The sequence below is a fragment of the Pipistrellus hanaki genome (genome assembly GCF_964339955.1).
Source record: "Pipistrellus hanaki genome assembly, chromosome: 2".
Classification (NCBI taxonomy): domain Eukaryota; kingdom Metazoa; phylum Chordata; class Mammalia; order Chiroptera; family Vespertilionidae; genus Pipistrellus; species Pipistrellus hanaki.
Window position 1 is genome coordinate 173,717,005 of NC_140504.1, and position 27,175 is coordinate 173,744,179.

Here is a 27,175-nt window from a genome sequence, read left to right on the forward strand (position 1 = left end):
TCATCTAAGGATATTTTTTCATTGATTTTTAGAGAGAGTGAAAGAGAGAGGGAGAGACAGAGAGAAATATTGATGTGAGATAAACACATCAATTAGCTGCCGCACATATACCCTCAGACCAGGGCTCGGGCTAGGGAGGAGCCTGCAACCAAGGTATATGCCCTTGACCAGAATCGAACCCAGAACCCTCTGGTCCGCAGTCCAACGCTCTATCTACTGAGCCAAACCAGCTAGGGCTTGCCTCCCTTCTTTGGGGAGCCATTTTGCCATATCCAGGTTGGAAAGCAGGGAATCTTTAAATACTGTCTCTATACCACTGGAACCCAAAATTATAACTCCAGCCAACGATAACCTTGTCCTCAAAGCTCCACACTGGTATGCACAATTGCCAACCTGATGCCTTCAGTTGGTCACGTAAAAGACATTTCAGCCTTAGCTGGTTTGGCTCAGTGGCAAGAGCATCGGCCAGAGGACTGAAGGGTCCCAGGTTCGATTCCGGTTAAGGGTATTTGCCCAAGTGGAGGGTGCAGGAGGCAGCTGATAAATGATTCTCTCTCATCATTGATGTTTCTCTTTCTCCCTCTCCTTTCCTCTCTAAAATCAATAAAAATATACTAAAATAAATAAATAAATGTCATTTTAAGCATAACGTCTACAAAACCTCACAAAGAGTCTAAAGGAGAACTCTTGATATTACTTTCCTCTTTAAAAAACGACACAATTAAGAATAATCTTGCTTCTTCCCTAGTTTTTCCCATCTCAGATAATGGCATCACCATTTATCTGGTTGCTCTGGTCAAAAAGTTAGGAATCATCCGGTTTCCTCTCTTACCCTTATACCCAAGTGCCCTCTTCCTCTACTCTCACACCCAGGGGAGGCACGGCATGTCAGATTGGGCCTTGGTTCAAATCACATTGAACAACTCCACAATTTTGAGGCCTGGATTTGAAATTATCAGGATTCAGATCAAATATCTCTGTTGCTGACCTTCATATACTAGTATGTATATCTATTATAGCTGCCTTCTATACATTTGCTCTTGGTGTCATAGAGGCACTGCCAATGCCATAAAACCAGATGGATCTTATTATCCTCTCCCACCAAATCTACTCCCCACCTTACCCCCCACCCATGGCCCATTTTAACATTTCACACCAACAGTCATTCAAACTAGCAGCTTAGGTTCCCTCCATTACCTCACTCCCTATATCTAATCAGTTTCGGTGAGCTAACAATTCTACTTGTTAAATACCTCAATCTATCCCTTCTTCCTTCTCCCTGGTTCTTGCTCTCAGGATATCTTATCAAACTATATTAATAGGTTCTCAACATTCTCTGTGTATTTTGTTGTTATTGTTGTTATCTTTCTTTAAATTTATCCCACATACTGCTGATAAGGATCTCTCTAACAAGCAAGCTTGTTCAAGTCTTTCTCCTGCCTAATACCTCTCATTCTTATCACAAATATCCAAGATTCTTCAGCCTCCCTTTTCAGCCTCTCTTTTATCACCATTCTCCTTCTCTTAACTTCTATTTTAATCATACTGAATTAACTGCCATTTCCCTGTGTGTTCTCTCATACTTCTATGAATTTTGAACATACTGTTTTTTTATTTTTATTTTTTACATTTTCTTTTATTGGCTGGGCAAATTCCAACCAGTCGTCGTCTTCCTCCTCCTCCTCCTCCTCCTCCTCCTCCTCCTCCTCCTCCTCCTCTTCTTCAAATATATTTTATTGATTTTTTTTTACAGAGAGGAAAGGAGAGGGATAGAGAGTTAGAAACATTGATGAGAGAGAAACATAGATTCAGCTGCCTCTTGCACACTCCCTACTGGGGATGTACCTGCAACCAAGGTACATGCCCTTGACCAGAATTGAACCTGCTCTATCCACTGAACCAAACTGGTTAGGGCTTCTCTCTCTCTCTCTCTCTCTTTTTAAATATATATTTTTATTGGTTTCAGAGAGGGCGAGGGAGAGAGATAGAAATATCAATGATGAGAAAGAATCATTGATTGGCTCCCTCCTGCATCCCCCCACACTGGGGATTGAACCTGAGACCCGGTTCAATGTGCTCAGGTGCTCTGAGCGGGAATCGAACCATGCTTTCCGGGTTCATAGGTCGATGCTCAACTATTGCGCCTCACCAGTTGAGCCCAACCAGTCTTTTATATTCAATTCACATATGTCTACTATTGAACCTTTCCTGATTTCTTTTTATTTTCTACAAAAAATAGCTTTTCATTTATAAACACACCTAGCAATACACAGCTGTCATGTGGGCTTTCCCCCCCCCCCCACAATTACATTAATTTTTTTATAATATGAAATATAACACACAAAGAAAGGTACACAAAACACATTATACAGTTAAACAAATAAGTATATGGTGAGCACTCATGAAATCACACCCAGCTTAAGAAACTAAGCATTTGCAGCATCCTAGAGGTCCCTGTATGCTTCTCCTAGATCACACCCATCCCTCCCTTACTTGGATAAGCACTGTCTTGACTTTTATGATGATTATTTTCCTGCTTTTCTTTATAATTTTATTACTTATGTAGCATCCCCAAACCATATAGTTTGGTATAGCATTTTTTGATACTTATGTGGGTGAAATTGTGTTGTTTCTTCTGTTCATTACTAAGTTTGTGAGATTCATCTATATTATTGCTTGTAGCTAGTGTTCACTCATTTTTATTGCTGGATAATAGTCCATTGTATGAATATACCCTGATTCATATATCCATTCTAGCGGTGATACATATTTGGGTTATTTCTAATTTTTTGTTCTTAAGAAAAATGCTACCATAAACATTTTTTATATGTATCCTTCTGCACGGGGCACACATTCCTTTAGGAAAGAGATTCGGGAGTAGAATTGCCAGGTCTTAGGGTAAGTGCCTCTACAACTTTACTGGCTAACATCTGTTTTCCAAAGAGCTTCTGCCGATTTGTTCTACTGCTTCACATTCTCACCAGTACTTAATATGACGAGACCTTTTGATTTTTGCCAGCTTTGTGGATATATCATGATTTCTCAGTGTGGTTCTTATTTACATTTCCCTAGTTACTGATAAGGGAGAGCACCTTTCCATATGCTTCTTGACCATGTAAATTTTCTTTTTTGTGAAATACCTGTTCAGGGCTTTGCTCATTTTTTCTACTGGGTTATCTATTCCCTGATTTCTCTAGGTAGGTTTAATATTTCTCCTCTATTCAACCATTGTTCCTTATGAATAAATATCTCCTATAAATATCTCCTATATATTCTAACTGATTTCCTTATTTCTAAATTCAAACTCTTTTATTATAGTGATAACCTGTTTTGTCCCTAAGACAAACCCTCTTCTTAGCATTCTTTTTTTTTTTTTTTTTAAATATATATTTTATTGATTTTTTTTTTTTTTTAACAGAGAGGAGGAGAGAGGGATAGAGAACTAGAAACATCGATGAGAGAGAAACATCGACCAGCTGCCTCCTGCACACCCCTTTTGGGGATGTGCCTGCAACCAATGTACATGCCCTTGACCGGAATCGAACCCGGGACCCTTCATTCCGCAGGCCGACGCTCTATCCACTGAGCCAAACCGGTTTTGGCTGTTCTTAGCATTCTTATGCCTGAAGCCCTTCAGTGACTCCCATGGCCTCCTGGACAACACGGTGTGGAAGGCCCTCTGTCATCTGCCCTCTGCCTAACAAGCCTCTGCTCCTGCTATCTCCTCAACCCCTCCTCCCTCTCCACTGTAAGCTCCATCTCTACCGAACTGGGGCAGTTCCTTAAACACACAGAACTGTTCTACCCCTGCCTTTGCTAGAGTTGCCCCTTTTCTTCCCTTTGCCTTTAAAGAATACCTACTGATCTCTTTTTAAACTCAATTCAAAGGTCGCTTTCTCTATAAAACCTTTCCAACTCCTTCTCATCTCTCATTAACCTCTCTATCTTTTGTTCTTCTACTGAATACATGATATATCATTATGATATTACTGTATCTAAGAGGGCACCTGTTTAGTACCCTGTTGCATGTATAGGTTAATATACCTGCCTTTCCCATCAGACTGCACATAAGCCCTCCAAAGGCCTGGGCAGCCCCTTGAAGACAGGGACATTTTTATTCATGTTTTGTTTTTTAATTCTCAGGGCCTAGCACTGTGTGTGACATCGCAGGCAGTGGTAAATAATAAAAATTGTTAACATTATTACTATTATTGTGATAGATGTCTGCTTTCCTTATTAGGTTGTGAATTCTTTAAGGACCTGGCATGTGAGTGGCATGCAATGACATTTGTCTAATGAATGAGTAACTTCTAAAAGCAACAATTTCTTTAAAGGGATATTTGGAGTAGGGATATAGAAGCCATGAGTATTAAATTTTCAAGGAAACAATACTGATTTACACCCATCTCATGAGGATGAAATTTTAGGCTCAAACTAAGTCAAAGTAATTTTTATAAGAAATGTAAAATTGTAGCCTTGAGTTAAAAATTAAGCTGTAGGGTGGGAGTGGCCAGGGAGAGGCCAATGTGGGGAAAAGGAGACATATCCTATATAATGAGAGCATAGTATGCAAATTGTCCCCTCAACCGGGAATTCATCCATGATTTCCGCCAGGGGGTGGTGCTGGCTGGAGGAAGGGAAGGAGTACCCAGCCAACAGCCAGCAGCCACTAGGACCCTACCAATGTATGAATTTCATGCACTGGGCCTCTAGTTAAACAATAAAGAATTTTAAAAACCATAAGCTGTATGAGTAAAAGCGGGAAAAGCCTAATTTGCCATTTTATATGGAAAAGGAGCTCAAACCTGTTATATGATACTAAAGGCCTGGTGCATGAAAAGCATGCATTGGAGGGGAGTCCCTCAGCCTGGCCTGCCCCTCTCACAGTCCAGGAGTCCTCAGGGGCAGGAGGTGACCTGATGATCAGGGGAAGGCAATGCCCCCATCACACCTCTGCTGCTGCCACTGCCAGCAGCACAAGCTTGGCTGGCCCTGGTTACCTGTGCCTCAGCCAGCCCTGGGTGGCTGGACACCTGCCATCCGAGACTTGCCTGTGCCTTTGGCCGGCCCTGGGAAGCTGGGGGGCTGAGGGGACTGGAGGACTCCAGAGGCAGGTGGCAGCGGGACTGAGGGTACTAGGCACTGCCATCTTGTGGCTGTGGGCACCACCATCTTTGGGGGTGTGGATGTCAATTAGCATATTCCTCCTTATTGGCTGTGGGTGCTGCCATCTTTGCAATGGTGTGAGAGTCAATTAGCATATTCCCTCTTTCTTAAATAGCATCGTCCTTCATCTAAAAAAATTAAATTTTGCAGTGGATTATAATTTGTACATGAGTGTGACTGGAAAGATGGGAATTTAAGGAACTCAGTGCTAGGAGATTGTCCTCTGGTTAGCACCCATGCTGCTGTCGGAAGAGCTTGTCCCTGTTACAGTGAAATCTTGTAGACAGCCCAACCAAGACTTTCTTTGCTCAAAAAGAATACCCGTTCCTTGGAGTAAGCACTTTAAACTCTTTTCAACATGACACATGGATGAAGGTCAGATGCATGGTCTTCTGTCATAGAGGAACCTGCAGTGATGTCCTTTGTGGTCCAGGAGCTCTGCCTCCATCTCTTTCTCCCCTCCCTCCGAGAAAGCATATCTTAATGAAAGTGAGCAATGGTGACTTTATTATAGTGATAACCTGGGTCTGCTCCTAGTTATATTTTCTAAAAAGTCAATCAATTCTCTAAACTTCAGAACTTTAATTATTAGTGGTAAGAAATTACTGTATTCCTCACAATTGACATCTTGATTGAGAACCAAGATGTGTACAGTCGCATATTTTATTTGTAGGAAGAAGAGATATTTTGGAATCGCACCAATAGTGATTCATATGCAGTTTAGTCACTGCCATGTGATCCTGAGCTAGTTGCTTAATATCTCTAACTTTAATCTGAAAAGTGGGCTACTTTATAAGTTGCTGTCAGAACTATAATTAATTATATAAAATGCCCAGCAAAGTGCTTATCTCCTAAATATCTCTCTCTCTCTGTGTGTGTGTGTGTGTGTGTGTGTGTGTGTGTGTTTTCAGAGGGAGAAAGATAGAAATATCAATGATGAGAGAATCATTGATGGGCTGCTTCCTACACACACACACACACACACACACCCCACTGGGGATTGAGCCCACAACCTGGGCATGTACCCTGACCAGAATTGAAGCATGACCTCCTTGTTCATAGGTCGATACTCAACCACAGCCATGCTGGCTGGGCTCTTCTAAACATCTTTCAAATCCGTATACATATTTCTCCCCCCCATCCCCCATCTCACCCCATCCCTGTTTTAAGCCACTAGTATCTATGTTCTGGATTACAGCAGCAGCCTTCTAACTAGTCTTTTGCTCCTAGTCTTACTTGTCCTGCTTTGTTCAGAGCAAAGGATATTCTGAAAGGTTGACTTGAACCCTTACCAGGTATGTTCCTGGTAGGGAGACAGGTATGTAGCTGCCATTTATGAGTGCCTCTCATATGACGGGCTGGTCTAGCATTTGATGCATTATCTCATTTAATCCTCTCAATGAGCCTGTGAGTGGGTGTCATCATTTACTTTTAAAAAACTGGAGTTTGGAGAGAGTTTGAGTGACTGGCGATGGTCACTATTCTAGGATCATGGAACGTGCTTGTGTCCAGGTTGATGTGGTTCCAAAGAGGATGCTCTGTGCCTGTTTCAGACTGCCTCTGCATCGGTTATTGGATCCTGGTGCAGTTAAACATCCTAATCCTATCACCAGCTCTTCCTGTGCTAATTCTGGGCTCACCATACAGTCTCCTAGGCATGTGACTTTGCATATCACTTGGCTACAGAGATGATGGTGGATGCAAATATCTGGTCATGTTACTAAGCAGGCACTCTAGTTTTAGGCTTCCGTTTGTATGACATAAGGACATGCATGAGCCTCCCTGGATTTCCTCAATCCTGAGAGGGTAGAGTTTCAGGATCAGCAAGGCTGAGAGCCAGATTCTGGACTTTGATAAATTTGCCAAGGGCAATACCACCTGGTGTGAGTTTTCTGGCAGCCAGCCTGCTGGTCCAAGCTACAACTTTCTGATGCCTACAATTAACCTTGATGACAATGATGAAAAATCTTTTATATGGATTGAAACTTGACTGCCTTTATAGACTTTTAGATCATAATAAGAGATGAAGACTCTCTAAACTGGGTTTCCTGAGACTTTGGCTAGACTTTGTGAATGGCTGCTCAATGTTTTCTCAAGTATTCAATCAACAAACATGCTTTGAGCTCTGTAACAAGGGGGAATGCAAAGAAATGTAGTATTTTTAAGATTTTTACAGTGTAATTGAGAGCACTGGACATGTAAAAAGATCAACCGAAGGACTTGTATGCATGCATATAAGCATAACCAATGGACGCAACACTCTGGGGAGGGAGCGCATGTATGGGAGTGGGGGTGGTGGAAATTGGTAAGATATGTACACATACAATACCTTAATAAAAAAAGAAGAAGAAGAAAGAAATGACCAACAATTAAAAGTACCGGGTTACAGTACTTTCACATAATAACCATTCTATGAATCAGATGGGTTTAAGTGACTGGTATAATGCGTGACTGGAGCTTATGTGGAAGCTCAGTAAATACTTGTTGAATGATTATTGAATGTTGACCTCCCAGATATCACTCTTTCATAGACAGTTTCCACTCCTTATCTCTACTCTGACCTCCCTAAGGAGCTGCAGACTTGCGATATGTAGCTACACACTGGACAGCTACATCCCAATGACTATCCCATCAGCATCTCAATCACAACTTATCAAAATTGATTTTATTAACTTTCCCTTTTTGGAGAGGCAGTATGACCTCGAGGTTAAGAGCATGGAGCCTGGGATATTAGCTTGAATTGCAGCTCCCATACTTAATGGCTGAATGACCTTGGGAAAGTCTCTGACTCCTCTTTCCTTGTGTGAGGGGACATAAGGTGCTTAGGATTTAATGAGATAATGGACACAAACCATTTAACACAGTATCTGCACATAGTCAGTAATCATTAAATGTTAGCTGTTGTCATAATTTCCCCCACACTTCCTATTTTCCTTATTTGGTAAAGGTATTATTATTATTCTTTCCAACCCGCTCCTTTACCCCATCTTATCTGATTAGTTGCCAAAAACCACATGTTCTACCTTTTATTATCTTTCAGATTATGGGGTCATTCAACATACACTTATTCAACATCTGCTGAATGCCAAACACATTGCTAGGCACGACGGCACAGATGCACATTTCTCACTCTCTGTGTCTATGGAGGCAGGTACATGCATTGTTGTATCTGCTACATAATTGAAATACACACAGTGTTTTCCAAAGAGCCTGGAAGAGCTATCCCTTCCTCCTTTTGAAATCAGTGTTCTCACTTAAGCCTGTATCATCTCTTACTGTAGCTATTGGGGAGTTTTTCTTTTCTCTTTTTATTCATTTTGAAAAAGGTACAGCTAAAACAGAAATACATGCTAGTTGTAAAAAAAAAAAAAATTACAGAATTTAATTACAAAGTAAGAGTCTTTTTTTACTCCACGTCTTTAATCCTATCCCCTCCACAACGGTGAATACTGTTTATAGTTGGGATATACCCTTCCAGACCTTTTCCTTTTTATACATGTGTACATTTATGTAGGTTAAAATACAGTTTTTTACACAAATCTGATCATACCATAAACATACTTCTTGCTTTTTTTTTTCCACTTAACAATATATCTTTATAACTTTTAAATAATGTATCTTTACAGTGTTTCCATGTCAATACATAATAGAATTACCTATTCTTTTAATCCCTAAGAGCTATTCTGTATTTGGTAACTACCATAATTTATTTAGTTATTTCCCTATTAGAAGCCTTTTAGTTGCTTCCAGTTTTTCACTTTACAAGCAATGCGCCAGTGAATTTTTTGCACATGTTTTTATGGACATAGGTGATTATTTCTGCAAGCAAGTTGCTGGGTGTGGAAGTGCCGGTTTAAAAGATGTGAGAATTTGAATTGTTGTTAGGGTGTGCTCAGTTACCCTCCAAAAAGACTTATCTGTTACACTCCCATCTAACAGTGAGCAAGAATCCTCACTTCCCCTCATCTCCCCAACACCGGATATTATCAGTCTTCAATTTTTGCAAATCTAATGAGTAAAAAAAAAGCTATATTAATCTTTTATGGATTTGTATTTCTGTGGTTACTGCTAGTGACTCTGAGCACGCTTTCATACATGTATTGATCATTTGTATTTCTTCTGTGAATTGCCTGTCTACATTATTTGCCTATTTCTCTACTGGGTTGTTGTCTTTTTCCTATTGATTTGAAGGCCTGCATGATTGCATTATGATATTAATTCTTTCTCTGTTATATATGTTACAAATATTTTTTCAAGTCTATTGCTTGTCTTTATTTACATTGTCCTACATCATACAAAAGGTTTTCTTATATAGTAAAATCTGTCAGTCTTTTCTATTAAGACCTCAGGTTTGTTTTGGCTTGAAACAGTGTTCCTACTCCCAGAAGATTTTATATAATAGTTTTCCTTTCAATACTTTCATAGTTTTATGGTCCAAGTTGGATCTTTAATGCAGTTTAAATAAATTTTTATCAATAATGTAAATTAGGTTATAAATTTAGCTTATTTAGGTTATAAATTTAGAGAATTTCTAGTGTCCCAACACAATTAATAAAATAGCCTGCTTTTTCCCACTGCTTCGAAATGCCAAGTTGTACATGAGTCTCCTTCTGAATTCCATCCTGCTCCCTCGACTTTTGAGGTCCATTTTGTGCCAACACCATGCTGTTTCAATTATTGTAGCATTATAGGTTGATTTAATATCAGATGGGACCTCAAAATACATATTCTACCTTTTTATTACTTTCTTTCTTCTTTGTCACATTGTTTTTCTTTCTTATAAGTTTTTTGACTGCTTTTGTACATTTCCTCTTCCAGGTGAACTTTAGAATAAATTTTCCCAGTCCCATAAAAGATCCTATAAGTATTTTGATTGGAATTTCATTAAATTTATAGTTTAATTTGACTCTCATCCAAGAACATGATCTACTCATTTATTTTTTGTCTTCTCATATCTTTCAATAAAGTTTACAGTTTCTTCATATAAATCTTGGACACATTGGTGAGTTTAGTCGCATGTATTTTACAATTTACTTGCTATTATAAATATTTTCCATTACATATTTCTATTTGGGTATAGTTGGTGTATAGCAAAAAGAGTGATTCTTTTGGTGTTTTTATCAAGCTTCTACTAAAATCTAATATTTTGAAGTTTTATAGTTAATTCTTAAATTTGCTAAGTTGAAAATTAAGTCACTTATAAATAGTGACCGTTTTGTGCTTGCCTTTGTAATATTCCTATTATTTCTCTTATTGCACTGCTAGGAGCTCCAGAGCCATGTTTCAGAGTTGTAATAATGGCAATGAAAGCAATTATCCTTGCCTTGTTTCTGACTTTAATGGGAATAGTGAATGCTATCAAATTAAAGAATTTTTCTTCTGTATGGGTTTGCTAAGAGTTTTTGCATTTTTGTTTGTTTTCCTAACTTGCTTCTTAAAATCAGGAATGGACATTAAAATATATTATTTTTAAAAGTAAATATATATATATATATTGATTTCAGAAAGGAAGGGAGAGGGAGAGAGAGATAGAAACATCCATGATAAGAGAAAAGTATGGATCAGCTGCCTCCTGCATGCCCCTACTGGGGATGGAGCCTGCAACCCGGGCATGTGCCCTTGACTGGGAATCAAACCCTGACCTCCTGGTTCTAGATCGATGCTCAACCACTGAGCCATGCCGGCCGGCAAAGTATATTACTTTTTAAAATGTCAGCCGAAACTGGTTTGGCTCAGTGGTAGAGCATCAGTCTGCGGACTGAAAGGTCCCGGGTTCGATTCTGGTCAAGGGCATGTACATTGGTTGCGGGCACATCCCTGGTGGGGGGTGTGCAGGAGGCGGCTGGTCGATGTTTCTCTCTCATCGATGTTTCTAGCTCTCTATCCCTCTCTCCTCCTCTCTATAAAAAATCAATAAAAAATATATTTTTAAATATCTTTGTGTGGTGATTATGAAGTTTTTCTCCTTTTTTAATGTAATAGATTATATTATTAGATTTCCTGACATAAAATTATTGCTTACATTTCTGGATGAATCTTATCTAGTCATGAAAATTGTTTAAGAGCAATTAAGTTTAAGATACATTAGTGTTCTATCCGTCAGTTTTTCATGTGGGAGTAATATTAGTTTAGTACAATGGTTCTCAAACATTTTGGTCTCAGGACCAATTTGCCCTCTTCAAAATTACTGAAGGTTTTCAAAGAACTTTTGTTTATGTAAATTTCCTATTAGAAATTAAAATGGAGAAAAGCTTAAAACCCAAACGTGTGTGAGCACACATTTCATTAATTGCCAGAGCAATGACACTATCACATGGCATTTCAGTAGGCTCTGGAACGCCTCTGTACACCGTGTAAAAGGATGAGAATGAAGAAGTCAAAACTTCTTAATACTGTTATCAAAACAGTTTTGACTTTATGAACTCCCAGAAAGAACCTCAGGGAACTTCAGCGATCCCTAGACCAACTTTGAGAACTTTTAGTCTAGCAGAGTGAGTTGTAAGTTTTCCATTTTTACTGTGTACTAATAAAATAATGGAAATTATTTATGGCTTGAAGGTAGAACTCATCTGTAAATTATTGGAACTGATGTTTTGGGGAATGGTGTATCTTTGCTTACCATTTCTATTTCCCTTTGGTTATTGGCCTGCTCAGGTTCTATATCTCTTCTCAATTTGTGCATTTATATTTACCTAGAACAATCATACAATTTTATGTAAGTTTTTAGTTTTTAATTATAAAGCTGAGCTTACATTACAGTTGTTAGATTTTCTTTATGTCAAAAATTAAATCCTCTTTTAATTTCCAGTTACAAAAACATTGTTTGCCTGCTTTCTCTTTTATTTTCATTTGGGTTTGCTAAAGGTATATCTATTTTATTATTGTGTGTTTTAAAGAACCATTTTTTTGTATGACTAGTCATGTTTTCTATATTTTCTTTGTTTCTTCATCTGTCTTTAGTAATTCTTTGGTTTGAGGTGGTTGTTTTTGAAATTGTCCATGGATTTCAGCTTCAGCTTCTTTAAAGTAAAACAAGAAGCATAAATATTTATTGTTAAATAAAATCAGCACAGATTCCATTATTGTGGTTTTTTAAAGGTTTTTCTTCATATGATAGCATAGTGGTTAGCAGCACAATCTCTCAACAGACCACCTGGGTTTATCTCTTGGATGTACCACTTCCTAATCTGGGCAAGTTGCTTAGCTTCTTTGTGCCTCAGTTTTCTCAATACTCACTGCAGAGATTATTGTGAGGATCAAATAAGTATTTTATATAAAGGCTTAATATAGATCCTGGTACACAAGAAAAATCCAGTGTATGTTAACTATTTTCTAGTTGTCTCACCCAGTTCAACAGCATTTCATAAAGAAATTTATCTTCATTGAGACTTTCCAAAGCATTTGGCTTAGTGCTCTTAGAAATAACAATTTTCTTTTTTTTTATACCATGGGTTTACATAATAATTAATTAAATTATGTTAATTTAGTAACATAATTTGGCATATACAAATGTTGGAATAATCACAATGATTCGCACTCAACTGGTGGACGTGGGAGAAAGTAGCCTACTGGCCAGGAACATTCAGGGTGCTATGGCCATTAGTGTGTGAACCCACTAGGTCAGTAAAGAGGAGGTCAGTTATGAGAACATCTGTTTTTAGATGACAAGCTTCATCCTTCCAGGGTCTTCTCTTACTATAGCTATGTTTTCATCTCACCAACTTCCTAGACCCAGGCCAGACCTTTAATCTTCAAGCACCAAAAAAGAAAATGCTCCCTATGGAATTTAAAATACAAACAATACTAACTTGTAAAATTAAGTGTAAGGAAGTCCAATAAAGTTCTGACTTTTCCCCTGGCAATGATTTCAGTGATTTTTTTTTTAATTTAAAATTCTTTCTCTAAAAATGTTTTAGGGGTTCCCTTTGCTTTGCTTGTGTTCTGAGAATGTGTTTATTTATTGGATAATCTAGTACTGTCTTCGACTCTTCCATTTTTTTCTCCAATTTCTCAACCTCCTCCTAGAATCACTTTCCTCTCTATAGAGCTTAGTAGATCCATCTCTATAGATCCCCTGGTCATCATTTTTTAAAAATATATATTTTATTGATTTTTTTACAGAGAGGAAGAGAGAGTTAGAAACATTGATGAGAGAGAAACATCAATCATCTGCCTACTGCACACCCCCTACTGGAGATGTGCCTGCAACCAAGGTACATGCCCTTGACCGGAATCGAACCTGGGACCCTTGAGTCCGCAGGCTGAAGCTCTATCCACTGAGCCAAACCAGTTAGGGCTGATCCATCATTTTTAAATGCTTTCTTGTCAATGTCTTCTACTCCATTTCCTTATATATTGTAATTGTCCATACACAGAACCTATTCAATGCCCACCCCCCCCCAAAAAAAAAAAAAAAAAACCACACACACACACACACACACACACACAAAAAAAAAAACACACACACACACACACACAAAAAAAAACACACACACACACACACACAACACAACAACATTGGATATATTGAATTTTTCTCTTCCAGGCAATTGAGCATAGAAATCTGGAACCCAAGAAAGAGAGTACAGTAAATAAAGAGTTTTGGAAATATTTGACAAATAAGTAGGATTTGACCTCATGCTAGGGGGTCACATCACCAAAAAAGGGCATGTTGAATGGAAAGAGCAAGGCTGAGCTGAGAACCCTGGGGGACATCACTGTAAGGAGTGAGTGGGGCAGGAGCTGCCAATTAAATAAGGAATCTCCACATGTAGGGAAGCTTGGATCTAAGGAAAGAGGGCTTCAAGGAGTGGTTACCAGTGTCACATAAAAAAGAGGTGAGTTTAAGATTAGATAGTGCCTTGCACCTAGTAGGTACTCAGTGCACATTTGATTGACTAATTAATTAGGACTGAAATAATTAGTTTGCCATTGGTGATCTTGGTGCTAGCATGGGTTTCCCTAGAAGCAACTGAGAAAGTTTTATTAGTTTATTTGAAAGATAAAGGAACACTGGGAGGTAGTGAAACAGGGCTGGGGAACAGCCAATAAATGATACATTATCAAGCCAGCAACCACTGTGGGCAATTAAAGCTTAATCTCATTCGGAAAGCTCTGGAAGTGGGTGCAGAACAAACACTCAGCTCATAGTTACCACTATCAAGGGGTGAGCGAGCTGAGGTACGTATATACCTACTGCTGCAGGTTGTTGGTTGCTCTTAGGGGGCATCAGTTCACTGGCACTTCCAGCCGCTGCTTGGGCAGCAAAGCAGACTCTGGTTATACAAGGAAGCAAATGAATGCAGGCACTGGCAGTTGGAAGTCTGGTGTGCACACAAGTGCTGAAGCCAAGAATACGAACAGGGCAGTACAGCACCTGTAACTCTTGGCATCTGCAGCTTCAGTGGCAGAAGCTAGACTTTTGTGAGTTGGTAGTAATATGGAGGTGAGAAGTAGAGATGATGAATGTATTTCAAGATGTGTAACCAAAAAAAGAAGATAAAAGCTAAGTTAATAGGTTGCCTCAGTGGAGGGCAAGAAAGAAGGGCAGGATGAATGGGGGATCAGAATCTCCCAGTGATGTTCATTGAGGAAACTCACAACATTTTCACATTTTCAGTGAGGGTGAGAGGTCGCGCTTCAGGATCCTTCTTCAGTTCCGTTGGACCAGCATCTGCTGGGCTTCGGGACCTGGGTTCCCTGCTGAGCAAGCCCTGCTGAGCTCGCCTTTTCTAGCCTCAAGGTCCCAGCAATTCTAAGCTCCTAGGGCCAGAGGACTAGATTTCCTGTAGATGCTGAACAGTCAGGGCAGGCATAGAGCCTAGTGGCCAGACTCTGAGCCTCTGAGGAACCACAGGTCAGAGAAGAGCTGCTCCTGAAGACCCTTCCACTAAGTGGCTCCTTGCTTTCCAGGACTTCATGTCAGCAAATCGCAATAATCCGTTTGATTGGGGACATAACAGGCATATCCTCAAAAGAAACATTCCTGTGACATTCATCTGAAGGATGGCTCTTAATTGATCAATGTCTATCTCTTAACTAAAGCATAAGCACATGAGGACAGGACTGCATTCATTTTAGCAGTGTTGTGTTCCTAGGGCCTAGCTCATAGTCACTATTTAATCAATATTTGCTTAGTGTGTGTGAGTGGGGGAGATGGAGGGACTAGTAATGCTGTCCATTGATGGTGCCTAAGCCAAGATTTTATCCACCTAAAAGGGAATTTTCTGTGAAGCTAATGAAATTTAAGCTTGAGGAACCCTTACTTACATGGTTTCCTTTCAAGACCTTGACATATTTCCTTAGCAATATTTTTACATGGTCACATTTTTAAAATTTGCAGAATTAAAATACCTTAATCAGAGTTGAATAAGACCACTGTTTCCACTCTGACTTTGTGCTTCTGTGGAGTGGCTGTGGGTGCTTTGGAGACCTGGATAAGGGAAGCTGAGTTGGGAATATATTGAATTTATTTGGATTTAATGGGATCTCTTTATGTAGTTCACAGCCTATTCTGAGCAGAATTAGCTTACTACTGGCTGTTAGGACTACTGCGTCTGCCCACTGTGCTAACTCACTGGGTCTCAGATACGAAGGTGAGTATCCAGAACTTGTAGGAGACGTGAATGTGCCTTTTGACATCCTGCAATGAGGAGAAACAAGGCTTAAGATGTATGGTCTAGAACCATGGTCGGCAAACTGCGGCTCACGAGCCACATGCAGCTCTTTGGCCCCTTGAGTGTGGCTCTTCCACAAATACCAGGGCCTGAGCTAGTCTATTTTGAAGAAGTGGTATTAAAATAAGTTTAAGTTTAAAAATTTTGGCTCTCAAAAGAAATTTCAATCTTTGTGCTGTTGATATTTGGCTCTGTCGACTAATGAGCTTGCTGACCACTGTCCCAGAAGTTAGTCATCACATATGTAAAAATTACAGGTGGAAATTTTGGTTCTTATTAATTCCTGGTCAAAACAGAACCTCTCAACTATCAGTAATATACTTCTTAATGCACTGAATACAATGATAAATGTATCATATATTTTTTCTTTTTTTAAATTGGAATCACATGAGAGAGTTTATTAAAATTTCTGTTTATAGGACATAAACCTGTAGCAATGCTACTAATAATGAGTGCATTCTTATGTGAAGCCATATATTTTATATAGCCCCAAAATATTGACATTGCCAAAGGTAACATAAAAATCTTAATGTGCTACTATAACTAGGACATCAATAATAAAATGGTAAAAGAGTGTCAATAAAGTTCAGAACTATTCAGGAAAATTTGAAATGCCCTGAAATTTTACAACTTCATATGAAAGAAACTTGATGAGTGCTTCCCCAAATGTCACAATAATCCTCAAAAAATTACATGACAACTAATAGGGAGTTTTGAAGCTGAAAAACTTCTCTAAATCATACATTATAAACAAAGTTTGATAAACAAAGATAGAAAAAGACAATTATATTTTAATTTTCTTTATAAAAAATAATACTTAGAAATGGTTGCTCATATAAAGAGGCAATCAAAGAACCTGCAGCTCAAAAATTATAGGAAATAAGCACGTATGGGTATATCACAGAATTAAATTTTAAATTGTCTTATTAAAATTTTTTGCAATGGTTGTGTTTTTTCCCGACTTTTAAAATGTTGTGATTTGTTGTGCTATTATTTGTTATTCTAAATAAATACTCACTTTTGAAACTAACTTTATATTTGTAATTTTGTTTGTTTAAGAGAGTCCTCAAAGTTGTATATGCTATGCTTCAGATGCCATATCTGGCCCTATATTCTTTTTTCTTCCTACTTTTAGGTTGGTTTTGCATATAAAACAATATCTTTAGAGTCTCAACTATAGATGATTAGTGTATAAATAGTTTCTATGTAGACATTTTAGATGGCCTCCTTTTCTGGTTTATAGAATAAGATGTGTTTCTAGAATTAACCAGGAGCTGAGGACCACCCCCTTTTGATGGAGCTTGAGTCTTTTACTGAGCCTCAGATTTCTTCTTCCTTTGCCATTTGGCTAGCTCTAGCATGGGGGCAGAGTTGAATGGAAGATGGGGAAGAGGGCCAGGTGCATGCTGAATTTTAATTTGATGACTCTTTTGGGGAGTGCCTCCTACATGGCCCCAGTTGGTATATCTCGCTAAGAAACAGGACAGAAATGAAAAAGGGAAAGACATGAGATGATCGGTTGGAGAAAAAAAAAGTGGGATAGTTAGCCGAAAGAAGAATTATCTCTGTCGGAGACTTTTGCTAGCAGTTCTTACCACAACAATATTGCATAACAAAGCTCAGTGCCATACGGTGGTATTTATTTCTTGAATGCACAGATATTGGAGCAGCTGACCTAGGCTGAGTTCAGCCAGGCTTGGCTCCAAGCTGAGGGTTAGGTCCAGGGCTGCTCTCTGTGTCCTTTATCCTCCTTGAATCTGCAGCTACCAAAGTCAAGTTCTTCTCATGGTGAACGGCAGAGCCCAAGAAGCCAAGAACTTTGTAAACATGTGGAGCCTCTGCTTGCATTATGTGTGCTAACACTCCATAGGATGAAGTATGTCAGTGGCCAGAGTAGGGCAGGAAAAGCATTCTTCCCTGCTTTGAAGACAAATCAAGTCATATGGGTATGGTAACATCAGCTGAGCAAGGAAGATGGAGGTGTAGAAATGGAGGGAGTAAACATTTGACGAACAGTCACCTAATGTGCCACAAGAGCTGCCGAGTCAAAGAAAGATTTCTTCGCCTCAGTCACGACTGTCTATCCTCATTTCTTGCTTTTACCAAAATCCCTGTCTTACTCATGTTGCCTCATTGTATCTAGAATCTGATTTGTCTTCATTCTCAGTGAATTCCTTGCCTAGATTGCTGCTACAGCCAGCTAACTGCTCTCCTTGTCTCTGGTCTGGACCTTTCCCAATTCATCATCCACCGAGCCGGCATCTATTATTAGTATCTCATCAGCATTAACATTATTGTTATGTATTTTGCATTATACCTGCTGGTTTATGTGCTTCAATCCTTCATTTTGCTGAGAGCTTCTGGATGGCAAGAACTGTGTTTTATTTATCTCTGAGTCTCCAGCATCCTGCACTGGGCTTGACACAGAGTAAAACTTCAATAAGTAAATATGGAAAGAAGGAAGATGGGATTCCAATTTAAGTGTGTATCACCCTAACGCCTAAACTCTTTCTACTCCACAATTCAGCCTTAGTCACAGATGTGTTGCTGATAAAAAAAAAAAGGTCAAAGCTGAAACCTTCCCAATGCAGTACTAGTGGGAAAGCAGGCTGCCAGATCTAGATTAAAGATCTTCCTCTCATAATCGCAATAATCCTTCCTAATCCTAATTCTTTTAAAGTGGAAAGGTCCAGAAGCTACACAAATTTTTAAATGACCATAAGCACTTTAAATATATAAAAAGATGCTCGACTTTATTCTTAGAAAAATGCATAGACAATTTTTCACCTATTGGGTTGACAGAGATCAGAAAGGTTTTTAACATTGTGCTTGTGAAGGATGTGGAAAGAGATGTTCATATATTTTGCTGATGATGTCATTTAGTTCACCCTCAGTGTAGGGCAATTTGGCACCATCTATTCCTCTTTATATATTGACATGGGAAGGTTTTCCTGAATATCTTGTAAGTGAAAGGCAAGATGCAAAACATAGAATACACTGGTATCTTTCATGTGTGCTGAGCAAAGAAAAGCAGATATACATATATGGTGTCACCACTCAGGCTGGCTCTGGAAAGATATATAAGAAACTGTTAATAGCATTTGTCTTTGGGAGGGAAATTGAGCTGGAGCATGAGGATGAGAGGAAGATTTGTTTTTCATTGTGTATTCTTTGTACCTCTTAAGTTTTGTTCCATATAGAATTGTTTAGATGACAGAAACAATGTCAGAGGATCAACAAACTATTTGCAACATAATATGGCAATGGGCTACTTTCCTTAATCTACAGAGTTTATAAACCACTTAAATTATGACAGATGGAGAAGTAGTAGGTCAGTGATATAAGCACTAGTTTAGAAAGAAGTACAAATGGCCAATAAATATATGAAAAATGGGCTTAAATCATACATTACTAAAGAAAAGAAAAATCAGAAAAGAATTGAGCTCTATTATTAGAATTGCTTAAGAAGAGACGAAGTGACCAATTATTAAGGGATTTTTGTTAAAGGATTTCTTTCAAGCATCTAACAAAGGAAAGATTTCTACCATCAGAACCAATTTTTTCCAATCTTTAGGGTCTTTAATTCCTGTGGTACCAGATCGAGAGATGTTGACAAGACCTGGGGAGAGACGGACAGGGAAAATAAGGGAAGTTCGCTTAGGAAGCACAGAATCTCAGAAATGGCAGGGATCTCGGAGCTAGCTCATCTTTCAAACTTCCCACCTATGGCATCATCTCTTGGGACACAGTCCCAGATTTGCCACTTAATACAAGTTTATTACTGTATCATTCATTCATTCAATAAATATTTAGATTTCTTTCTATGTATCTGGCACAGCCCCTGTCATGGAGAGAGAGATTAATCAAATATTTACTCAAACAAATGTAAAATTGCAACTGTGGTAGACTATGAGAGCCTAAGGGTATGATATGAAAAATAGAGCTGACTAGTGTGGATAGGAGCTTAACTAGACAAGAAGGAAGCATGCTGGGCCTGTGCTAAACAGCAGGTGCAAAGGCCCTTTCAGGAGGGCTCATGACAAGGCCTGCGGTGGAAAAGATCGGAGATGGGCTGAATGTGTGATAGGAGGCCAGGCTGAGGAGAAATTAGTCTGACCTTAGGGAGTTTAGTTATAACCCTAAGCACAATGGAAAGCCTTCTGAGAGTTTGGGGATGGAGAGGAAGAGGACCAGTACTTCGATCAGATTCACATTTTGAAACAATCCTTCTGGCTACCAAGTGGAAAGTGGAATGGAAGGAGGCCAGAGCAGGTGTGCACAGGTGAGTTAGGACCCAGCTCCATAGACAAGAGAGGATGGTTGCTTACATTAGAGTGTTGGAGGTGGAACAATGTGGCCAAATGGGAAAGACGTTTAGGGAGTAAAATGGACAAGACCTAATGATGAGTTAGATCTGAAGAGTGACAGAGAGGAAGGAATATGTCAGTGGTATTTACTACCTGGATAGATGATGGTATCATTCACTGAAACAGAAAACAGTAGAAGAGAACTGAGTTTAGGAGGAAACTGGAGTTCAGTTTAGAACATGCCAAATATGAGATGCTTTTAAGAGGACAAATCAGTTGGCAACATTTAATTATGGAGTGTCCTCTATACAGCTGGCAGGGGGATATACAGGTTTCTTATTTGTAATAAAGGGGGAAAAGGATAAACACAATTCCTCTTTTTTTGAGGCCTTTGCTGTTTTCCTTCTTACTTTGTCATTTTTCTATTTTCTAACTCTTCACCGCTCATTTATTGGATGGAATATTTCAATATCTTACATTTAAAGTTTCTTGGCTTATTAGTTTCTAAAGACCTTGATCACCATTTCACTTCCCTATCTAGCCCCATGGCCAAATCATGAACCTTATCACTCAGAGCTCATCCACCTTAAACTTCTCTTACTATCTAACCATACCCGCCCAGCTTTCCCATTTTTTCCTCTACGTCCATCTTTTCTTCCCATTATTTCCAAATCTCCAAGAAGGGTTTCCTCCCTGTCACGGCCTGACACAGAGCAGACATTCAATAAATATTTGTGGAGAGAATGATTGTCTCCGCTTTCTTGGATCCGGTTCATTCCCAACCCTTCGTAGTCCAGTGTCGATGTTCATCACATCACCTTTATGCCAATAAGGCTTCCTAACTACCAAATCCAATGGGTGCGTCCAGCCTTTATTTTACCAGACCTCACTGTGGTGTTGCTGACATTATTGCCTTCCTTTTCAAACTCTGTATTTCCTTGAATTCTGCACTTTCTGCCTCTTACTACTTTCTCTTTGCCTCTTTTAAGGAATCCTCACCCTCAAAGATTGCCTTCCGTTTTCTTCCCTCTCATTTACACATTTTCCCCTAAACAATTCCAGCCTTTCTTTATGTTGTTAATTCCAAAATATCTATGTCTAGTTTAGAACTCTGTATCAAACTCCAAAAAGGTGTCTCCAGCTGCTAACTGGACAGTCCCATCAGGCACCTAATGGGTATTCATTAAATGTTGCCTGAATGAATGAAGCCCCTGTAAGCACCTCACAGTTATCATGTCCATCTTTTCCTCCCAACACACACCTCCTCTTTTTACGTTCCATATTCTGATGAATGATAGCATTGCCCATGGAGTCATCCGAGCTCCTCACACTAAACACCAAGACCTGATTATTTTCCCTCCTAATCATGCTTAAATCTGTATCCTCCACTCTATCCCCACTCCTGTCCTAGTTCAGGCCCTGGTCAGAGCCCTGCTGGCTTTCCCTGTCCCACTCTTATCATAACTCACACAGATTATTCCAACAGGTCTCTAAACTAGTCTCTCTGGCCTTTATTTTACTCTTCTCCAGTCTTTTTTTTTTTTTAATATAAATTAAAATAAAATTCATCATTTTAATCATTTTGAAGTGTACAACTCGGTGGTTTTTAGTACAATCACAATGATATCCAACAATCACCCACTTTAATTCCAGAACTTTCCATCACCCCAACAAGAAACCCTGTGCTTCCCAACTCCTCCCTACCTCCCATCTCTTGCCAACCACCAACCTACTTTCTGTCTTTATGGATTTGCTTATTCTGGACACTGCACATAAATGGTATCATACAACATGTAGCCTTTTGTGTCTGGCTTCTTTCACGTAGCATCTTTTCATTTCTCCTGGATGTATTCCTAGGAGTGGAAGTGCTGGGTCATGTGATAACTCTGGGTTTAACATTTTAAGGAACTGCCACCCAATTTTCCATAGCGGCTGCACAATTTACAGCCACCGTTTCCATCAGCTGAGTATGAGGATCCCAGTTTCTCCTCCTCCTGGCCAACACCCACTATTTTCTAGTTTGTTGGTTTGCTTGTGTTTAACGGCCATCCTAGTGGGTGTGAGCTGGCATCTCTCTGTGTGATGTGCATTTCTCTCATAACTAATGATGTGGACCATCTTTTCATTTTGAGGACATTTGTGTGCATCTCCTTGGGAAACAGAGTCTTTTTGAAAAAAGCAATCTCATCATGGTACTTCAGTCCTCACATTCTTTAATCATTACCTCCTGCCTAAATAAGAAAATGAAAATTTCTTAGCGTGGCATGCAGGGCCCTTCAGGATCGGGCCTCAGCCTGTTTGTCCAACATCTTCTTTTCACACTTCATGGCTTAGCCATATGGAGCCGAGGAGAGGTAGGAGGGATTTTACTTCTGTCTTTTTTTTTTTTTTTTAAATTATTATTACCCAGTCTCCAACAATAGAGGATGCTCAACCTAAGTTAAGGAAAAGAGTCATCTGACCAGTGGAGCGAGGAGGTGGGATCGGGATAACTGCAAATCCCTGCTGGTTTTTCCCTTCTCACTCTCACCCTTCTTGGCAGCATTCACTTTGCCCCGATGAAGCCGGGACTATGCTCATGTCTCTAGACCTTACTGGATGGCTCTAACTTTTAATTCTTCCTGGGCTGTGCAGTGTGTCATTCCTCCTCTTTGCTGGGACTCTACACCCCAGGAGGAGGCAGGTGGGTGAGAAGTAGCAGGCGATGTGTTCTGTAGGCCCCTTCCCTCTCTCGTCTTGACTGCAAAGGGCTGGAAAGTCAGCTTCTATCGTGATTAAGTTATAATTTAAGGCCGTGAACATGTGCTCTTCTGGCAGCTATAAAGATTCAAATCATAAAGTTTTACAGTGGAACGGTTTCTGTAAAAGCATCGTTAGGAAGTGGGAACTATGCCTTTAATTCTTATGACATATGGGACTGCCTGGTTTGTTTTGGTTTCAGTGGAGTTTAGTAGGGTGATGGTCTGACTAATTAAAGTCAGACATTCTTGCTCGCCACAGTGCTGTGCCCGTTAGAAAGGCGGACTTTCCTCCCTGTCTCTGTTTCCATCTCAGTTTATCGGGGACAAGGAAATCGTACAAATCCAGAGTAACCTTTCAGTAACGGGATATGTTAAAATCTCCTTCAGCCTGTCAGGCTTTGTTTCTTGGGGAGTCCAGGTCTGTCTCTGTCCGATGAACCAAGCCTAACTGGAGATGATTTCCTTCAGGGGTATCAGCTAAGAAGACAGGTGGGCCCTGCAACGAGGTCAATGGTAGAAACAAAGACAATAATAATATAGTAGCTCTCTTTACCAATTTCCACTTAACTTACTTGTCAGGTTAATCCAGTGGTCGGCAAACTGCGGCTCTGTTGACTAATGAGTTTGCCAACCACCAGGTTAACTGACATTCTATGCCCTGTATAAAAACACACTGATGCTACAACATACACTTGGGTAACGGTTACTTTTTTTTTTTTTTTTTAGGGTATTTTTTAAAATATGTTTTATTGATTTTTTAAAAATATATTTTATTGATTTTTTACAGAAAGGAAGGGAGAGAGAGAGAGAGCTAGAAACGTTGATGAGAGAGAAACATCGACCAGCTGCCTCTTGCACACCCCCTACCGGGGATGTGCCCACAACCAAGGTACATGCCCCTGACCGGAATCAAACCTGGGACCTTTCAGTCCGCAAACCGACACTCTACCACTGAGCCAAACCGGTTTTGGCTATTTTATTGATTTTTTACAAAGAGGAAGAGAGAGGGATAGAGAGTTAGAAACATCAATGAGAGAGAATCATCGGTCAGCTGCCTCTTGCATACCCCCTACTGGGGATGTGCCCGCAATCAAGGTACATGCCCTTGACCGAAATCAAACCCGGGACCCTTCAGTCCGCAGGCCGATGCTCTATCCACTGAGCCAAACCAGTTTTGGCAACGGTTACTTTTGATTTTGCTGTTATACAGTATGGTCACTCCACTGTTACTCCCACAGCTGACGTGCATGCTTACCAAGACTTGGATATATTTGTTCCTATGCTTGTTTATGCCAGTGGTGGTTGTTATTGTAATTACTTAATTTCATTAAATATTTCGTAAACTCAACATATAAAATTAGAAAGCATGATGTTTGTTGTTGTTTTATGAAAACCACATTGAAAACTAAAGTGAGTTTTTAAAATAATTGCTGTTGAAAGAGGTCTGGGTAAGATTAATGGAGGGAAAACATCACAACAATCTAGGAATCTGTACCCTAAATCTCTTTAAGTTCTTGTTCCACTATTAAAAAAAAAAAAAAAAAAAAAAAAAAAAAAAAGACTGAAACCAAGAATTATAGACAATGTATTATGAGTGTGATTTATGCAGGAAAGATCTGGAAAGCCAGTCAACAGACACATTCCTTGGCCTGACATAAAAAAAAAAAAAAAAAACCTGGAGAATAAATCTACATTTATATCTTTTAAGTTAAAATACAATGTTCAAGGAAATTTATATCTTTTAAAAATGATATTGTGCTTTATAGGGCTTTCGGGATCATCAACCGGTGCGTTGGATAAGAGGGTTTCTCTGTAATAGGATTTATCGTGTATTGGTGCCGTCATTGAGTGTGTTAAACCTTTACGGAGGAAAGCATTGCTGTCCCCATTTGATAAGTGAGGAGCTGAGGCTCAGAGTAGTTAAACTTGTCCTAGTTCACACAGACAGAAACAGTGACTATTCCAGGTGTGTTAGCCATAGGACCATGAAGAAAATGAAAAGTCTAATGTGGAATACATGAGCAAATGAAATGAGGAAGAGGTGTTTGCATTTTACCAAAAAGTAATAATAAGCAGGGCCTGATAGGCTACTACCCTGTTTCCCTGAAAATAAGACAGTGTCTTATATTAATTTTTTGTCCCAAAGTTGCGCTATGTCTTATTTTCGGAGGATGTCTTATTTTCGGGGAAACACGGTAGGAATATATATCGGTATCATTGCTTTCGAAAAACATAGGATTATCTTCATTTATTCAATTAATTACTATTGAGTCACCTACTCTGTGCCAAGCACTGTTCTAGATTTTGGGGATATGGCAAGGAACAAAATAGGCAAAAACCTCTGTCCTCATGCATTGTAGCTTACATTCTTGTAGAGATGAACACGTACCTATCCTATGCCTTAACAGTTCCATACCTTGGTATAGTCCCTAGAGGAACTCTTGCTCATATACTCCAGGAGGTGTTTATACAAGAATATTCATGGCAGAATTTTTCATAGTAACAATAAAATAAAGCCTGTAAATAACCCATATGTCCATTAACAGGAGAATGGTTAACAGATTGTGGTATATTTATATAATTGAATACTATAAAGTAGTGAAAATGAAAACACTATAACCATATGAATCAATGCAAGGAACTTTTAGAAACATAGAAAGAACAGTTTCAGAAGAATATATAATATACAGTGTGATACACTCAAAGTTCTAAAACAAGCAATATATTGCTAAGGACATACATATTTGATAAACTATAGAGAAAAGGAAGTGCTGAGGGGGAGAAGTCTGGGATGGTAGTCATATGGGGGAAATGGGGGGGGGGGGGGTGTAGGAAGATAGGATCCAGAGGGAGCACATAACTTAGTCATTATGTTCTATTAAGTTGGATGGTGATTCACAAATGTTCTATTATGTTTCATATCTCCATACACTGAGTGGCCAGATTATTATGATCTCTAAATGCATAATAATCTGGCCACTCTGTGTGTGTGTGTGTGTGTGTGTGTGTGTGTATAATTAGAGACCCAGTGAATGAATTTGTGCATGGGTGGAGTCCAGCCAGCCTGGCCAGGGGGAAGGGACATGGGCAGTTGGCCGGCCTGCCTGCTGGTCAAACTCCTGGTTGAGGGGACAATTTGCATATTAGCCTTTTATTATATAGGATGTACACTGAGTGGCTAGATTATTATGCATTCAGAGATCATAATCTGGCCATTCAGTGTATATCTCCATATCATAAAATTCATATAATATTTAATAAAATTTTAATGTCATAAAGAAAAAGAAGAAAAATGTAGAGATTAAAGTCAAAGATCTTGACTTGGAGAAACTTGGGGTTAGAAAAGCCAGGAAGCCTCCAGAAATAATTTGCTGAGCTTGGTAGCTTGTACCAGGATCCAAGCCCTGGTTTTTCTTTCCTTTCCTCCCTTATGGGAGGATCTCCGTGCTCTGGAACCCCTCTTTTTTCCCATAATGTGTGGTCTGGGGATATTCAGAAACATTGCAGAGACTGGCATTGGAACCTTGCTTGATCTCCCCACAGGCGGCCCCACAGGTGAGTGGGCAACACCAGGCCAAAGCAGGGTACCAGGTGCTGCTGCAAGGCTGGGAGCGCAAGCTGGGGCCTGACCTCTGCAGACCACCCTGAAGGACCCCACCCGTGCACGGATTCACGCACTGGGCCTCTAGTATATAAATAAAAACACAAAAACCACCCCCATGCACATTTAATATACAATGGGTGATAGAATAGCTAAAGATAACAGCAGTAAATTATTGCGTTTATAAAAGGGAAGAACTAGATACAAACAGCCCTCGGGTTACATCAGAATCGATGTATGCCATTTAGTGGTTATGTCACCATGTCCCATTTATTTATTAAAAAAAAAAGTTCCATCATTTTGACGTATGTACATATGTGCTTTATGTTTTTTACTATTTATTTACCACAAGTAAAGGTCAGGAATTGTTATCTTTCTTTTACATTATTTTTTATTGTTTCATTTCATTACTGCTGTGTGTGTTCCAGGTGAGTGACGTAGATGCTTATGTAGGTGGGTTCCGACTTATGGCGAAAATTGTGTTACATCGTCGTAGGAACGGATCTCTGACGTAACCCGAGGACCACATAGAAATTGCTGGTCCATAGCAGTTCTGAAATTCTACTGGGTAAATGTTAATAGGTCCCCCATCCTAGGAGTTGGGTATGTCTCTCATTAGGCCCTGGTTCTGCTTCCTGGGAGGGGATGTCCAATCCATTCTTCTCCGTGGCTCTTTGTTTTGTC

General features: G+C 39.4%; 1 protein-coding gene and 1 pseudogene across 3 annotated transcripts in view; one reads left to right on the forward strand and one right to left on the reverse strand.

Annotated features, from left to right (window-relative positions):
- The window catches only part of LOC311617459 (ferritin light chain-like), a 40,181-nt pseudogene extending 18,664 nt beyond the window's left edge, over positions 1-21,517 (reverse strand). Inside the window, exons 1-3 of the transcript in view lie at positions 21,424-21,517; positions 19,388-19,461; positions 15,744-15,808 (exon numbers count right to left, since the gene is read on the reverse strand). The product of the transcript in view is annotated as a ferritin light chain-like (transcript). The remainder of the gene's footprint in view (positions 1-15,743; positions 15,809-19,387; positions 19,462-21,423) is intronic.
- Positions 1-27,175, forward strand: part of RNF220 (ring finger protein 220) — a gene marked incomplete at its 5' end in the record, with an annotated part of 218,927 nt that overhangs the window by 30,309 nt on the left and 161,443 nt on the right. The gene's annotated exons all lie outside the window — the stretch shown is intronic.